Source organism: Bufo gargarizans, chromosome 5 (assembly GCF_014858855.1).
Source record: "Bufo gargarizans isolate SCDJY-AF-19 chromosome 5, ASM1485885v1, whole genome shotgun sequence".
Classification (NCBI taxonomy): domain Eukaryota; kingdom Metazoa; phylum Chordata; class Amphibia; order Anura; family Bufonidae; genus Bufo; species Bufo gargarizans.
Window position 1 is genome coordinate 251166570 of NC_058084.1, and position 15533 is coordinate 251182102.

General features: G+C 43.2%; 1 long non-coding RNA gene across 1 annotated transcript in view; it reads left to right on the forward strand.

Annotated features, from left to right (window-relative positions):
• The window catches only part of LOC122939123, an 82969-nt gene that overhangs the window by 66094 nt on the left and 1342 nt on the right, over positions 1 to 15533 (forward strand). The gene's annotated exons all lie outside the window — the stretch shown is intronic.

Consider the following 15533-nt stretch of genomic DNA (forward strand, 5'->3'; position numbering starts at 1 on the left):
TATTTCAAAAAGCTGTATTTCAAATGCCTGAATCTAACCCCTGTATGTGGAGAGTGTATTTCACATGGTCTGAACCATACTAGGCCTTAATTCAAGATTTCTTTGCCCAAAATGGTTGTATTTCAAATGGCTGTATTTCAAATGCCTGAATCAAATCCCTGAATGTAGATGGTGTATCTCACAGGGCCTGCACCAGTGTAGACCTGAATTAAAGATTTCTTTGCCCAAAATGGCTGTATTTCAAATGCCTGAATCAAACCCTTGTATGTAGAGGGTGCATCTCACACGGCCTGAATCAGTGTAGGCCTGAATTAAATATTTCTTTGCCCAAAATGGCTGTATTTCAAATGCCTGAATCAAAAACCCTGTATGTAGAGGGTGTATCTCACACTGTCTGAACCAGTGTAGGCCTGAATTAAAGATTTCTTTGCCCAAACGGGTGTAATTCAAATGACTGTATTTCAAATGCCTGAATCAAACCCCTGAATGTTGAGGGTGTATCACAAATGACCTGAATCAGTGTAGGCCGGAATTAAATATTTCTTTGCCCAAAAGGGCTTTATTTAAAATGGCTGTATTTCAAATGTCTGAATCAAACCCCTGTATGTAGAGGGTGTATCTCACATGGCCTGAACCAGTGCAGGCCTAAATTAACGTTTTATTTGCCCAAAATGGCTGTATTTCAAATGCCTGAATCTAACCTCTGTATGTAGAGGGTGTATCTCACATGGTCTGAACCAGTGTAGGCCTGAATTAAATATTTCTTTGCCCAAAATGGCTGCATTTCAAATGGCTCTATTTCAAATGCCTGAATCAAACCCCTGTATGTTGAGGGTGTATCCCACAGGGCCGGAACCAGTGTAGGCCTAAATTAAAGATTTCTTGGCCCAAAATGGCTGTATTTCAAATGGCTGTATTTTAAATGCCTGAATCAAACCCCTGTATTTAGAGGGTGTATCTCACACGGCCTGAACCAGACTAGGCCTCGATTAAGGATTTCTTTGCCCAAAATGGCTGTATTTCAAATGGATGTATTTCAAATGCCTGAATCAAACCCCTGTATGTAGAGGGTGTATCTCATAGGGCCTGAACCAGTGTAGGCCTAAATTAAAGATTTCTTTGCCCAAAATGGCTTTATTTCAAAATTAATTATTTCAAATGCCTGAATCAAACTACTGTATGTAGAGGGTGTATCTCACAGGGCCTGAACTTGTGTAGGCCTAAATAAAAGATTTATTTGCCTAAAATGGCTTTATTTCAAATGCCTGAATTAAACCCCTATTTGTAGAGGGTGTATCTCACACGGCCTGAAATAGTGTAGGTCCGAATTAAAGATTTATTTGCCAAAAATAGCCATATTTCAAATACCTGAATCAAACCCCTGTATGTAGAGGGTGTATCTCACAGGGCCTGAACCAGTGTAGGCCTAAATTAAAGATTTATTTGTCCAAAATGGCTGTATTTCAAATGCCTGAATCAAACCCCTGTATGTAGAGGGTGTAGGTCACATGACCTGAACCAGTGTAGGCCTGAATTAAAGATTTCTTTGCCCAAAATGGCTGTATTTTCAAATGCCTGAATCAAACCCCTGGATGTATAGGGTGTATCTCTTATGGCCTGAATCAGTGCAGGCCTGGATTAAAGATTTCTTTGCCCAAAATGGCTGTATTTCAAATGACTAAATCAAACCCCTGTATGTAGAGGTTGTAGCTCATAGTGCCTGAACCAGTGTAGGGCTAAATTAAAGATTTGTTTGCCAAAAATGTCTGTATTTTAAATGGCTATATTTCAAATGCCTGAATAATACCCCTGTATGTAGAGTGGGTATCTCACATGGCCTGAACCAGTGTAGGCCTGAAATAAATATTTCTTTGCCCAAAATGGCTGTATTTCAAATGTCTGAATCAAACCCCTGGATGTAGAGGGTGTATCTCACACGGCCTGAACCTGTGTAGTCCTGAATTCAATATTGGTGCACCAAATGGCAGTATGCCAACTTTCTGAATCTAACCCAAATGTATATGGCCATATACAGCGCTTACATGGCTCTGTAGCACACCTATACAGGATTGTAACGGTACCTTTGTCTTTAGACTTGCACCAGCAGGAAAAACAGAGTTGAATTCATATGCAAATGAGCACTCGCAAGTGCCCAGGGAGGAGTTCAGTGTGTAAGAGCCCAGGCTGCTCTGCCTTCTTTTCACTTTACTCCTCCCCAGCCTCTTCCTTTGCCCGCCCTCAAGTCCGGACCTATCAATGAGGCAAGAGACTTGGAAGGCGGGCAAAGGCAGAGGCTGGGGAGGAGTAAAGTGAAAAGAAGGCAGAGCAGCCTGGGCTCCTACACACTGAACTCCTCCCTGGGCACTTGCAAGTGCTCATTTGCATATGAATTAAACTCAGTTTTTCCTGCCGGTGCAAGTCTAAAGACAAAGACAAAGGTACCATTACAATCCCGTGTATGTGTGCTACAGAGCCATGTAAGCACTGTATATGGCCATATATGGAGGTGACAATGATTGGTGTATTTCTAGCTGGGTGTATTTCTAGCTTAAATTGCACACTGACTAATTCAGCTGTTGTAGATTGCCGAAAAATTGTTTTTTTGGTAACAAAATATGAAAGCTGTATATTTTAAACTTGAATTCAACACTTGCAGATCAGGAAAATACAGATTTTTAGCAAAAAGTATGTTTTTAAAATCACAGAAAATGATGGCTGTATTTCTAGCTTAAATTGCACACTAACTAATCCAGATGTTGTAGATTGCCAAAGCATTGTTTTCTTGATAACATAATATGAAAGTTGTATATATTAAACTTGAATTTAACACTTGCAGATCAGGAAAATACAGTTGTTGTTTGTTTGTTTTTGTGGGCAAAAAAAGTGTGTTTTTAAATCCCCGGAAAATGATGGGTGTATTTCTAGCTTAAATTGCACACTGACTAATCCAGATGTTGTAGATTGCAAAAAAAGTGTTTTTTGTTTTTTTGGGTAACAGAATATGAAAGCTGTATATATTAAACTTGAATTTGACACTTGCAGATCAGGAAGATACAGCTTTTTGGCAAAAAAGTGTGTTTTTAAAACCCTACAAAATGATGGGTGTATTTCTAGCTTAAATTGCACACTGACTAATCCAGATGTTGTAGATTTCCAAAACAGTGTTTTTTTTTGGTAACAGAATGTGAAAGCTGTATATATTAAACTTAAATTTAACACTTGCAGATCAGGAAAATACAGTTTTTTGGAGGGCAAAAAAGTGTGTTTTTAAAACCTCAGAAAATGATGGGTGTATTTCTACCTTAAATTGCACACTGACTAATCCAGATGTTGTAGATTGCCAAACAAATGTTGATTTGCAATGTCCCAAAAGCTCAGATGCAGTGCTGGTGCACTGAGCTTGCATAAAATGGCCGCCGCCGCCCACCGAACTAACAGAATTATAAAAGTTTTTTTTTTTGTCAATGGGCTGAGGGCATGGTAAAACGATTGTGCCCTGCGCCCACACAACTATTTCTCTGTAGATCGCTGAGTTAGATTCTCTCCTATTATCTCTCTGAAATCACAAGTCCAGCAGCATACTCTCCCTACACTTGTAACAGCAGAGTCATGTGCAGCTCTATGTGACTCAAGCTTATATAGAGCCTGGGTCACATGCTGCTCTGGCCAATAACAGCCATGCCATTAGTAGGCATGGCTGTGAGGGCTTCTAAGGTCAGACAGTTAACTGCTTGTTGATTGGCTGCTCTGCAGCCTTTAAAAAAGCGCCAAGAAAGCGGCGAACATCGAACCTGAACTTTTACTGAAATGCTCGGGTTCGGGTCTGGGGTCCAAAATTCCTAAAGTTCGGTACGAACCCGAACTTTACAGTTCGGGATCACTCAACCCTAATAAGGATGAAGATGCACAGAGGGTCTTAAAGGGGTTGTGCCATAAACTACTTTTCACTCTAAAGTTTATATTCATCAATGCTCCCTTTCCTCCTTGAATTGTTAACACACACACCAATTTGCCTCATTTGCAGTTTTCTCTTATTCCCCATGCTTGAATTCGATTTCTTAGTTTGTCATGTTTGTCACATGGGCAGTGACAGATGTTCTGACATCAGCAGATCATGTGACACTAACACCACCCCTTGTTCTTATCAACGAGGCTTCTTTTGTCCTGCATTAGCGTCTGAATCAAAACTGATTTGCCACAGGTGGTATGTTAAACTAATAACCTTTGAATAATCTGCTTTTATAAATTTTGGTATTTTGGGAAAGTAATATAACAGTGATAACTAGGGATGAGCTAATCGACTGAAAACTTAGTTTGAATACTGTATGGAGTGAGCGGTCCGTACAGTATTAGAATGTATTGGTCCCTATGAGCCAAAGTTATTACTTCACGAAGTCTTGCGAGACTTCGGGTTAATAACTTCATAAATTGATTTCTACTGTAAAAAACTATTTCCCGAACTTGGGTTTGGTTCCAAGGGGTACTGCTCACCCCTAGTGATAACCGTTGGGCAGGATACATTTAAATTAGTGGCACAACCCCCTTAAGTTGAACTAAGTTGAATGTATAAGATCAATGGAACTTTGCAACTGTGCATAGAGAAATATAGGTATACATACACACACATACACACAGTCACATGGCTGAGAGTCACTCAGTAAGTTCCAACTCCTGGTCCTTATGGTGATAATCTGCTCCACTGTAGCGTGTCAATCCACTGTTATGGACTATTGAAACAATACGGATACTTGCTTGTTTTATACACTTGCGTCAAACTGCTCAGACACCGCTTAGTAGAAAAATCCTGCTTCCTGGATGTACCACCAGGCACACAGCTTTTCCACTATGTTGAAGATGGGAGGCGGAAAGGAGCGAATTCCAAAGCCCTATGTACATGTCAGTGAGAAGGGGTTGCGGAGCTGCGATGTGAAGCTAATGTCTTAAATCAGCCTGATGGAAAAGAAGTGTAAGATTAACCCAATAAATGCTTGCTATTATTTCCCAGTAACCAATAAAATGCACCACATTTAGTCACTTCCCACGGGTATATTCTGTGTGAACACTCACAATAAAATAGCGATTTGCTTTAACTCCACTCGGGTGCATCAGAGTTTGATTTCTCTGTGCACGTTAAGATAATTTACTATTAATTTGGAGCAGTACATCAACCTACCTGGTATCCTGACCAGATCCAAAACATTGCCAAGGATTGCATGCAGGTCTGCCTCTTCTTCTTCTACTCTATCCTCAGTCTCCTCCTCAGCTGACATCTCATTTTCCACTGCTACTGCCTCTTCCGTGCACCCCCCAAGCTCCCCAGTACCTATTCGACATGCCAGGTGAGACGTATGCCATGCTGTGCTGCGGCTATTCTGCCTGGAAGCCAAGAGCCACACCGGTCCTGCACTTATTTCAGGTCCGAGGTCACAGGCCGATCATTGGCTAACCCTGCTCAATTTGAAAATTGGTAACGTGGTGTGCAACAACGGTGCCAATATGCTGAGCGCGCTGAAACAGGGCAAAATGACACACGTGCCATGCAAGGCACACGTCCTAAACCTAGTCGTGCAGCGATTAGTTGCCAAATACCCCGGGCTCCAGGATGTCTTGCAGCAGGCCAGGAAAATCTTTGGCCATTTTAGAAGATATTAAACGACCATGGCTCGCCTTGCTGACATTCAGCGGCGACACAAAGTGCCCATCAGACGTTTGATTAGTGACAGCACGACGCGCTGAAACTCCACCTTATATATCAGGGATCAGCAACCTTCGGCACTCAAGCTGTGGTGAAACTATGACTCCCAGCATGCACACTGGCTTAGCTATTTTCAGAACTCCCATAAAAGTGAATGGAGCATGCTGGGAGTCGTAGTTTCAACACATCTGGAGTGCTGAAGGTTGCTGACTGCTGTTATATATGCTTGATAGGCTGCTCCAGCAGCAACATGCCATTAATGACTACCTGTACAAACTCTGCAGCAGGACAGGTTTTATGGAACTTAGTTTCTTTTCACTGCTCCAGTGGCTGCTCATGCGCGACACATGCAGACTTTGCAGCCATTTGATGAGATCACCAAACTGTTCCGTCACAGCCAGAGCACCATCAGTGAAATTGTACCTTACGCCTTCTTTCTGGAGCATGCATTGCGTTGTGTCATTGATCAAGCCATCGAGGAGCAGGAGCTGGAAGATGAGTAATTTGCAATGCTGAATGAATTCCCAGGGCAGGTTACTCCATCTGAGACAAGTCAGCAGGAGTCTGAAGAGGAGTCAGAGGAGGATGGTGGCTGGAAGGAGGAGGAGGAGCAAGAAGAGTAAACTTTGAGGGGGACTTTAAACCTTTTTGGGATCCCTGGTGTTGTCCATGGCTGGGGGGAGGAGACCGAGGACGAAATTCTCCTGGGTGATGTGCAGGAGCCAGGGTGATCCACCGCTTCCAATTAAGTACAAAGAGGGGCCTTCATGCTCCAGTGTTTAAAGAGGGACCCACATATAAAAAGCTTAAAGGGCAAGGACCAGTACTGGGTGGCAACGTACTTAGAGCCCCAGTACAAACACATCACAGAGGGCTGGCAGAATGCAACATTTCCAGGTCTTGCTGCGAGAGATGCTGCATTCTGCTGTTGCCGATTCTGGTAGAGGAATTTCCACCCACAGCAAAACAGGTGCGGGTACCAATCCTACATGTGTTGGTCACTTCTGATATGAGATAATTCTTGCAGCTAACCCATTGACAGCTGCCCTCCATAGCCAGCCTGAAGGAAGGCCTATACTGACAGGTGTCTGACTACATCGGGTTAACAGCCAATGTGGACGCTCTGAGAAGCGAGGAAGCCCTGGACTACTAGGTGTGCAGGCTTGACCAGAGTGGAAACAATTTGCCATGAAACTCTTGGCTTGCCCCTCGTCGAGTGTCCTGTCGGAAAGGACGTTCAGCGCAGCAACGGGTATAGCGACCGATAAGCGCACTCGCCTAGCTCACGACAGTGTGGAATACCTCACATTTCTAAAAATGCAAGAGACATGGATCCCAGCCCACACATATCTGCCACTACCCAGAACAAAGAAAGTTCCTTGTATTATGTATATAAATTGGCATAAAAGGCCTTTTCTGTTAGGTGAATGCCTAACGGGCCCTCTACTGCAGTGGTGCACAGTAAAATTGTTATCCTGTGACCGCCTAATGTACCCCCAGCCACATAATAACTTGTTATTTTCCGCCAAGTGAATGCCAATTTTTTTTGGGCTGTACTGGCCTAAAGTAAAATTGTTATCCAGTGACCATCTAATATACGTCCAGCCACATAATCACTTGTTCTTTTCTTCCGGAAAATGCCTAATGTTTGGGCCCTGTACTCCACTGGCGTGCAGTAAAATTGTTATCAACTAACCGTCTAATATACCTCCAGCCACATAATCACTTGATATTTTCTATCCAGTGAATGCATAATTTTTAGGGCCTGTACTCCACTGTCCTACAGAAAAATTGTTATCCACTGACTGCCTAATATACCTCCACCCACATAATCACTTGTTCTTTTCTGTCTACTGAATGAATAATTTGAGGGGCCTGTACTCCACTGGCCTACACTAACATTGTTATCCACTGACCACCTAATATACCTCCAGCCACATAATTGCTTGTTATTTTCTGTCTGGTGAATGCCTAATGTTTGGGCCCTGTACTCCACTGGCCTGCAGAAAAATTGTTATCCTCTGACCATCTAAAATACCTCCAGCCACATAATCACTTTTTTCTTTTCTGTCCTGTGAATGCCTAATGTTTGGGGCCTGTACTCTACTGGCCTGCAGAAAAATTGTTATCCAGTGACCGTCTAAAATACCTCCAGCCACATAATCACTTTTTTCTTTTCTGTTCGGTGAATGCCTAATGTTTGGGGCCTGTACTCTACTGGCCTGCAGTAAAATTTGTATCCTTTGACCGTCTAATATAAATCCAGCAAGATAATCACTTGTTCATTTCTGTCCAGTGAATGCCTAATTTTTGTGGCCTGTTTGCCACTGGCCTGCAGCAAAATTGCTATTCACTGACTGCCTAATATACCTCCAGCCACATAATCACTTGTTCTTTTCTGCCCTGTGAATGCATAATTTGTGAGGCCTGTACTCCACTGACCTACAGTAAAATTGTTATCCAATGACCACCTAATGTACCTCCAGCCACATAATCACTTTTTATTTTCTGTCCGGTGAATGCCTAATGTTTGGGGCCTGTACTCCACTGGCCTGCATTAAAACTGTTATCCAGAGACCGTCTAATATACCTACAGCCACATAATCGCTTGATCTTTTCTATTCAGTGAATGCTTAATTTTTGGGGCCTGTACTCCACTGGACTGTAGTAAAATTGTTATCCACTTACCGTCTAATATACCTCCAGCCACATAATCACTTGTTCTTTTCTCTCCAGTGAATAGCTAATGTTTGTGGCCTGTTCGCCACTGGCCTGCAGTAAAATTGTTATCAACTGACCGCCTAATAATATACCTCCAGCCACATAATCACTTTTTCTTTTCTATCAATTGAATGCATAATTTTTTGGGGCCTGTACTCCACTGGCCTACAGTAAAATTGTTATTTACTGACCACCTAATATACCTCCAGCCACGTAATCACTTGTTCTTTTCTGTCAGGTGAATGCCTAATTTTTGGGGCCCGTACTCCCGTGACCTAAAATAAAAAATTTCTAGGCTCCAGCAGTGCACATTTTTCAGAGTTTCCCTTTAAGACGCATACAAATTTCCCCTGATTAAAATACATATTTTTTGTGGGAATTTTTGCCATTGATCTCCCTCTGGTATGTCACTGTCCATGTTGTGGGACTATTTGTGCACTCTTTGTAAGTATTTGGTGGCTGCAAATATGACCTGAAGGTTATTCAGTTTTGCCTGCCATTAAAGTGAATGGGGCCCGCCACAAACGCGCGGTTCGCGGATATTTGATCTTGCGTTTGCGAAACGTCCCGGCCGATGTTTATCCATCACTAATTTTCAATACTGTTAGAAATAGCATCCAGATGTTAACTTGGCAGATGTTTGCCCTATAACTTTGTAACTTTGTGTACATCAATGGAGACATTTAGATTACATCAGATAAAGCACATAAATATTGTGTGAACAGAGTCTAGCAATGAGTATAGGTATGCTGTTGTGATAATGCACCTTTACACCTCTTTAATTTGATTAATTTCATTAAAAAAATACTGGTAAGTCTCTGGACTCCTGGCCCTGAGAATAATTTATATTCCACGCTCATAAATAACAATTCAGAATTCACTAGTTACAGTCCATCAGAAAAATAAAACAGTGTTGAGAAGTATGAAGTAGACTATTTTTCACCCTCTAGGACGCACCGGCCCATAAGACGTACATAGATTTTAGAGGAGGACAATAAGAAAAAATATAATTTTCATTAGACCTCAGGTCATACAACCAGTCATACCCCCAGTGCTAATCAGACCTTAGATGGCAGCCATAATCAGACCTCCAATGTTAATAAGGCCCCAATAAGACCTGAGATTAGACTTCCAATCAGACCTCAGCTCAGACCGCGATGTGAATGACCCCCAATCAGACCTCAGATAAGAGCCCCCTGCCTCTCTTGAGCCCTCATATCAGCCCCCATGCCTCCGATCAGCCCCCATATGCCTCTCATCAGCCCCCATTTCAGCCACCATTGCCATATTTCACCCCCATAATAGACCCCATTGCCATATTTTAGCCCCATGGCCATATTTCAGCCCACATCACCATATTTCTGCCCCTATGGCCATATGTCAGTCCCCATTGCCAAATTTTAGCCCTCATTATCAGGCCCCATGGCCATATTTCTGCCCCCATATCAGCATCCATTGTCATGTTTCAGCCTCCATCGCGATATTTCAGCTCCCATGCCTCTCATCAGTCAGAGAACACAAAACAAAACAAAAAACACTTACCTCTCCTGCTCCCAGACGTGTCTGCTCCTCTCCTCCAGCGTAATCCTCTTATTCTTATTCCTGCTGTCGGCTGTGCTGTGAACTGGCGCACACAGGTGAGGTCACAGAGCGCCCTCACATTGTGCGTACCCCCTGCACAGCCGACAGCTGAGGACCAGGAAGTGTTGAGTACAGAGCCTTCACCTCTTCCCGGTCCTCTGGTACTAATGAGCAGTGATGGCCAGTTTGCATTGTTCACCTGCGAACATATGCGGGCTGCCATCTTTTTTCACAAGTCCGGGGAGGCACAGGTAAGCCCTTAACTGTGCCTGTGCCGTGAGCCGGTCTGAAAACAAATGCGGTCACCGGGAGCAGGCAGTTCCGAGAACAGCCACCGAGGACCTTCATCGGGCTGTTCTGGGAACTGCCTGCTCCCGCTGACTGCACTTGTCTTCAGACCGGCTCGCGCACAGGCCTCCCCGGACTTATGAAAAAAGATGGCAGCCCGCATATGTTCGCAGGTGAACAATGCGAACTGACCATCACTTCTAATGAGCGCTTCCAAGATAGAAGTGCTCATTAGTATTCACCCCATAAGATGCAGGGGGGGCGAAAAATATGGTAGTCTCCCTTTTCAGCCAAATAACATATTTCTGCACTACTTTGATGCGTAGATTTTCATCAGACACGCTTTTAAAGTCCAGGTGAGTAAGCTGTTCCACGCCTATGCTTTAAGGAAAGAAAAGAAGGCAGGTTTTGCATGATAAAGGTGGGAAGGTCACACAGTTAACAGTAGGAGATGCAATTGATTCTCATGTTAAAGGAAAGAGAGAGGAAAATGATCACTGTATTGTATTCAGCGTCTACTCCTCCCATGTCACCTATTCATTCTACAATGGAATTCTTTACACAAGCCTTGTGTCTTATACCAGGATATCACACGCCTGTCATGAGCCAACCTGCAAACAATGAAGACAGGCAATTGCTGGAGAGGATGAGTCTATGGCAGAGAGAGATGTGATCCTCACATTAAAAGGCCTGTAGATGTAAGGAAAAGCAATAGATGTGATATAGAAATATAAATCCCTATATCACCAACTTTTATGGATGTCAGAAAGGTGTTTGGAAATGCTACACAAAGCAAAGCTGCACATTAGTCTGACATACTCCTAGCAGTTGAGAAACATAGTATGTGTTATGAACAGTTCTATGATCAAGCCAGTAGCTATGTAGCACACTTATAAATAGAGAACATCATATTCAATTATTTGTATATGACACTGCACAAGCTTTGTAAGATGTGTTCACAAATATGTGCATAATGCATTGTAATAATGTAAGCATATATATCTTCATTCACTGTGATAAAAAATACTTGCTTAATTAAAATAGATATTAAAATGGTATCTCACCTAAGCAGCAATAGTAACTTGAATCTGATAACTAAAGGTCATTTGATTAGTCACAAATCCAAATTTCTTGGTTCTTCGTGGTACTGAATCAACTTTTCCTGAAATGGTGGTAAATAAAAATGCATACTTACCTCATCACTAATGATATCAATGCGCCTGCCCAGTGTGATGATTTGGTGACATCACACGTCAGGAAACACAAGAGTCAATTTTCTTCAATCAAGCTGGCTCCAATGGCCTCTCCGCGATCAAATTGATGAAGTATTTAGTTGTTTTAACCCCTGATTAACCGCCTGATAGGCTGAATGTGACACTCAGATGAAACGACCAGTGTTGAACGCGGCATCTGAGGAGTTAAATGGTGGGAAGTGGCGTGATCGCCGATACCTGTCATTGCACTCACCCCAAACAATATGATTTGTTACAGAGTAATTTGTAACAAATCAAATTTCTTGTTTAAGTTCGGCAAAGCAGCTGAATCAAACTTTTGAAAACGTATTAACAAGTTATCTAACTTATCTCTAGTTATTAGTGTTGATCGAGCACTAAAGTGCTCCGGTATTCGGGTGATCGAGTAGAATATCTCGGGATTCTTGAGTGCTCTACTGAGCACCCGGGCATAATGGAAGTCAATGGGAGAACCTAAGCATTAAACCAGGCACCCCTGCTCTGAAGAGGAGAGGGTGTCTGATTCACAGGGAAAAAAGGTCAGAAATTGATGGAAACACCACTGAAATGGTTTGGGAACAGCACGGGGAGGATGTCTGGATGCATCTTGGACTCCCAGGTTGCTGCTGGGAATGATGTTGTCCGAGTAGTATGCCACTTTTACGGACTGACAATAATACGCACCAAACCAAAGATAAAATAGATTTTAGATGAAAAATTGTTAGGAAACATTCTTTGTTGTATTTTTACTTGTATATAAAGTGCAAATGCTGTCAAAAATTGCAAGGAAGAGACACTCCAATACAACCTGTATATCACATAAAGGAAGGCATCATTCACACGGTTGAAAATTATGATTGATGGCCTGCTGGTGACCCTCAAAAACATTAGGAGCAAGGGCCTGCTAGTGACCATCTAAAACATTACAGGCGTGGGCTTGCTGCTGATCTGCCCATTTAAAACATTAGGGGTGAGGGTCTGCTGCTGAGCTGACCCTCTAAAACATTAAGGGAGAGGGCCTGCTGCTGATCTGACCATCTAAAACATTATGGGTAAGGGCCTGCTGCTGATCTGACCATGGAAAAAATTATCGTTGAGGGCCTGCTGCTGAGCTGACCATCGGAAAAATTATGGTTGAGAGCCTGCTGCTGAGATGACCATCAAAAAAATTATGATTGAGGGTCTCCTGCTGAGCTGATCATAAAAAAAAAAAACTATGGTTGAGGGCCTGCTGCTGAGCTGACCCTCTGAAACTTTAGGAGTGAGGGCAGCCTAATAAGCATGTTGATATGATGAAGGAGGAGGAAAAGAAAAGGAATATTGAACCATATACCCTTTTTTGTGGTGGAAGGGATGCATGGGAATAAAGTGTATTCAATACACCATAAAAGCCACGTTTAAAGTGCCTTTATGTTCAGCCGCTTTCCTCTGGTGGAGTAGAGTATTATGCCACAAGCAACACTAAATAACTGCTGACTAAAACGCTGGCTGCAGGGCAGGTCAGCACCTCCAAGGTGTAGAGCGCCAGTTTGTGCCATGTGTCCAGCTTGGACACCCAATAGTTGTAAAGCACAGAGGTATCATTGAGGACGCTGACATGGTCTGCTACGTACTCCTTCACCATCTTCCAAAACTTTTCTCTCCAATTGAGACTAGGCCGCGCATTAGGGTGAGGTTGCTGGTGGGGTGTCATGAAACTTTCCCAGGCCTTGGAGAGTGTTGCATTACCGCTGTTGGAACTGCTGTGTGTTCCCCTCGTCTCCCCTCCTCGGTTGCCCAGGGAACTACGTACTCTACTGCCAGCGTTGTCAGTTGGAAATTTTTGAAGCAATTTTTCCACAAGGACCTTCTGGCATTGCACCTTTTTGCTAGTCCTCTCCACCACAAGAATGAAAGATGAGAAGTTCTCTTTGTAGCTTGGGTTGAAAAGCGTAAACAACCAGTAATCGGTGTTGGCCAAAATGTATATAACGCGAGGGAAAGTCAGCATAACATAAAGTCAGCCATGTGTGCCAGAGTACCAACAGACAAGACTTTGCTGTCCTTATCAGGAGGATGACTCTCAATCTCCTCATCATCTTCCTCCTCTTCTGTCCATCCATGCTGAACAGATGGAATAATCCTGCTGTAGGTATTAGCCTCTGAAGCGGAAGCAACCGTTTCCTCCTCCTCCTCCTCATCATCCAATTTGCGCTGAGAAGAGGAACTAAGGGTGGTCTGGCTATCACCCATTTTTTTGTCTTCACCCATTTCCACCTCTTCCAAATGCAAATTATCCGCCTTCATTGTGAGCAGCGAGCGTTTCAGTAGACACAGAAGTGGGATGGTTACTCTAATAATGTGGCAATTTTGAGGCACAAACATGCCTGGTTGTAGGTTGAGTGGCGAGAGCCACAGCTCAGTCTGGTCCCTTAGACCCTGCCACAGCTCTGCGATGGTGTGCAGTTTGTCACCTAAACATATTAGTTTTAGCACGGCCTGTTGCTGCTTCCCCACTACAGTGATACACTGCTTCCAGCTACTGACTGATGGCTGACAGGTGCTGCAAGATATGAATTCAGAGGTGGAAGTGGAGGAGGAGAAGGGGGGGTTGCAGCCACTAATGTAGGTTGTGGTGGAAATCCTGATGAAAGTATGGTTCGCAATCCTTGGCATCAGAAGCACCTGTGCCATCCCAGGGTATTATTGGATGGGCCCTAGTAGAAACCCTCGGGAGGTTAAACCTCAAAAACAACACTGGTCACTGGACCAAAAAATCCCTGTAGGGGTACTACTAATTGAAAATTAAGACATAAACTTTATTTGATCCTTTAAAATAGGGTTATAAATACCCCAATACCCACACACTTAAAACTATCAGACGATGGTACTGGATTATGTTGAGTTGCTGATTGAAACTATTTCTCTCAAATTAGAGAGAGGAGATTAAATGTAGTGATTTATGGTGTGCAGTTGGATACACAGAACAAGGACATAACCCTATTTAGGGAATACCAGGACCTGGGCCCAGGTCCTAGCTATAAATCCTAACACCTATTAGATGGATCTGCGTGTCACTTATCACTGCCACTCATAACACAACATTTTCATACACTCAAAAGATAAATATCATATTTCTGAGACCATATAACTTGGTGAAACTCCTGCAGTACTGACGTCTGCCTAAAATCAAACTGCGCCTAACACTAGTCCCCACCCGACATGTTTCGCCGCGATGCCGCATCGCGGCGAAACATGTCGGGTGGGGACTAGTGTTAGGCGCAGTTTGACTCTGACATCACAACACTATGTCTGTAGCATGTATGTATGGCTAGCAGACAAATATCTCTAATATGCACATTGCACATCCATTTTTCTGCCTCACACTATATACCCGACACTATATCCCACACACTATATACCCCCATACCCCCACACCCACACACACTGTCTATAGATTCTAATTTATGTCCTGTCAGGAGAAGTAACGTTTGACTGCCAGTATTTTCTGGTTAATTAAGCGTTACCCAGGGTGCACCACGGGGAGGTGAACCAGCTCTACACCCCATACCGTACCGTCACTTCACTAGACAGGTACACCTCTTCTCAGATGGCCAATACCCGATTGCTAATACCACACACACATACAATTTCAATACAATCAGATGTTATAATGGTAACCTTAAATCTAATATTTACCTTTCAAACACAAATGTATTAATTTTTTGGGTTGAGATGATGACATTGAAGGGGTTCTCCGGGATTTTTCAGATTGGCAGGGTCTGACACCCGGGACACCCCCACCAATCATGAGACGGCACACGCATTGCGCACGTGCCATCTCTCTTCTCCCTTCTCTCTTCCTTCACTGCTGTATGTCTATGGGACAGCAGCAGCATGCAGGAAGAGTGTCGGGAGATGGATGTACACACTACGGGTGCCATCTTCTCACTGATCGGTGGGGGTGCCGGGTGTCGGACCCTGAGGATAGGTCATCAATAGAAAACGCCAGGAGAACCCCTTTAATTTATAATACT